The sequence below is a fragment of the Eleutherodactylus coqui genome, chromosome 4 (assembly GCF_035609145.1).
Source record: "Eleutherodactylus coqui strain aEleCoq1 chromosome 4, aEleCoq1.hap1, whole genome shotgun sequence".
Lineage (NCBI taxonomy): Eukaryota > Metazoa > Chordata > Amphibia > Anura > Eleutherodactylidae > Eleutherodactylus > Eleutherodactylus coqui.
Genome location: NC_089840.1, coordinates 108,226,377 through 108,229,718, shown reverse-complemented (window position 1 = coordinate 108,229,718; position 3,342 = coordinate 108,226,377).

Here is a 3,342-nt window from a genome sequence, read left to right as displayed (position 1 = left end):
CCGGGCCGACCTCTTAAATACGGACGGCGTGCGAATGACGTCAACGCGTACGTGGATGGCGTTCCTTAGCTGGGCGGAGTCGGCTTGGCGCGCTCCCGCGCTTTGGACCTCGTTCTGCTTGTCTTGTCTCCGGGCAGCCTCCACTCATGTGCGCCTATCACAGGGCGGGAGCTGCTGCGCGGGAAACATCGCGAGAGTTCACCTCACCTCAGCGCGGCGCAGCTTGGTGTGAGGGAAGGGGGGCTGTGCTGCTATTGTGGTAGCGTGTGCTAGAGGTGGACTAGAAGGGCTCAGGGCTCATTCACACAGGCGTATTGTTACCACGCAGCACGCACATAGCACGGGGGGGGGGGAATGGAGGCAGTGAAAGTCAACGCTCTGAGCGCTGTGTATCGGTACGCAGAAGTAAATCGCAGCACGGTCTCATTCTCCACGTATTGCACGCAGCCGTTGACTGGGTTATGAAGTGCTATCCGTACGCACGCATTGTGTAGGGCAGCGATTAAACACATAATCCCACTGCCCATGTCCATGATGTTATATTCCCGCATGCGCAGTGCCAGTCGCAGCCAGTTGGCGGTCTACTGGCAGGGCGTACGGGCTGTAATGCATACAAGCAGGGGCTTCCCAGCGCTGTGCATATACTCATACTTCACACCAACGTAGCTGCTCTGCGTATTAGGCCTCACACAGGCGCTTCTCATCGTGATGAACGCCATGTTCATCGTGGTATAAACACTCCAGTGAGATCCATTGGGGCCTCGCAGACGTGTATTTGATCGCGGCAGTAGATGGCGGTTTTCGAGTGCTGTCTGCTCTATCTTTGGCCGTTTAGCGCACCTCATCACCCATCACAATGATCGGGTTGCGCTAGAACATGATGGCAGCCAAAGTAAAGTCGCGTCGCTTTGCTGCGTTGATGTGTGAGAGGACCCTTACACGTGCAATATTTGCGCACACAAAGCGCAGTGAATACAGCCCATCTGAGGCTACGTTTTTTTTATTTTACGTGCATTGTCGTTACACAAGAAAAAAAACCAGCCTGCCCTATTTTAATGCATATTGCGCCCCAAAAAAGCACATATTAGGGCTTTTAACCGACGAATGTGATATCACGGCCGCAAAACGTAACAAAGCCATTGATTTTAATGGGTTTGTTTTGACTAGCGGGACTTTCATATTAACGTGCGGGAAAAGAGAGCGCAGGACCTGTTCTCTCTGCTTTTTTCTTTTTTCTACCCGCACAAAATTTGAACTGTGAAAACCAAAAAGGATTTTTGCTGGTTGATGCGCCACTATGCTCTGTAGCGGTGGGCGTATTTGCACATGCGCCTATCTGTTTAAGCCATTAAACTTAAATGCCCATTGAAATCAATGGGAGCATGCTTGTGTGTGTTTTCGTTCGTGCAAACGCAGGGCATGTGCACAAAAATACAGTAAAATAAGCGCACATACAAAAACACATCGGCCATCATGCATGTAAATACGCGTACACCAGTGTGAGGCCGGCCTAAGAGCTTCTTCACACAGGCATAAGCGCATTTCGGCCACCAAATACGTTGTGCGTTTGCACAACCGAAATGTTATTACACCTACATTTTTCGTCTGCTCCGTCGCAGTTTTGTGTGCGCACATGCACCACGTGTTTGTGCTCACAAAAAAATGCGCAAAATCACATTGACTAGAATATGCAGGTTTTCTGCCTATGTCACACCAATTTATGCACGCTCATTGATTTGTGCACCAAAATAGATCATGCTGCATATTTTTTTACATGATCGCACATCATGTGAACGAACCCATTGAAATCAATGGGTTCTATTTAGAGATGAGCGATCATACTCGCTAAGGGCAATTACTCGATCGAGCATTGCCCTTAGCGAGTACTTGCCCGCTCGAGAGAAAAGGTTCGGCTGCCAGCGCGGGTGAGAGGTGAGCTGCGGCAGTGAGCAGGGGAGGGAGAGAGAGAGATCTCCCCTCCGTTCCTTCCCGCTGTCCCCCTGCTGCCGGCAGCCGAACCTTTTCTTCCGAGCGGACAGGTACTCGCTAAGGACAATGCTCGATCGAGTAATTGCCCTTAGCGAGTATGCTCGCTCATCTCTAGTTCTATTCACTGCATATTACGTGTGCAAAATTTGCGTGTGTAATATGCTGCACAAATACGCTTGTGTGAACGAGCCCTAAAAAAGCCGCAGGCTTTTTTAACCTCTTATTGACCACCTATACGTGTTTTCAGGTCCTGGGTGTCTGGGCTTTATTTTACAGGGTTGTGAAAACACGTCTGTCCTGTAGAATAAAGCCGCGGGTCGGGGAGAATGACAGCTCCCTGCTATCGGCCACCGGAGGTAGCTGACAGCTTGGAGCTGTTACCAGGGACCATGGCGTGCGGTCCCCGGTGACGTGATTACTGTTATTTAAAGGATAACAACGATCACATGAAAGTGTGTTAGAAACTTTTAAAAAGTTACATTTTCATCTCCCCTCACTGATCTAATCGGTGAGGGGAGAAGAAACTTCTTTCATGACACCTGCAGATTCGTCTCCCAATGACACTTTCCTTCAAGGACCTTCCTCGGCTTCTGCACATGTGTCCGCCGGCAAGAATTGTGCATGCATTTGCAGAAGCCCGGGAAATTCAAAATCTCCGTGCTCCCGGGTATCAAACGTAGTCGAGAGCCTGGAACAGTGACCCGAGGCCCTCGTGAGCTGCCCCTGGTCACATGATTGTCGTTATCACGTAAAAGTAAAAAAAATGTAAAAAGTTAAAGTTTCATTGCACCAATCCAATAGGACATGAATGTTTTCTTTTTTTTTTGGTGTGACAAAATGTTTGCACAAAAACCCACATATGATTGAACCCATTGAAATCAGGCTGCTTTCACATCTGCGGTGGGGTTGCCGGTTTCCTGTTCCGTTCGGGGAGCAAGAAATCGGAATCACCTGGCCATACAGGTCCATCTTCTAAAGGAACCAATCAGCACCGAACAAGCCCCATTGACTATAATGGGTTTCTTGCGGTTTTTGCTCATTTTACCGTAAGAAAAAGCGCTGCATACAGCAATATTTCTTCTGGTATTTTGTGTCGGTTCTGCGACGGAACCTCCGACCAGAGGTTCCAGTGCAGATGTGAAGGGAACTTCCATGGGCTCTTATCACTGCGTAATACGATGCACAATTATGTTCGTGTAAATAAGCCCTTACTCTTCTATTCCACCACTACAACACTTTACCACAAGAATTGCGACCACATGAAAGTGTGTTAGAAACTTTAAAAAGTTACATTTTCATCTCCCCTCACTGATTGGATCGGTCAGGGGAGATGAAATTTTTTACCTGAGTTCT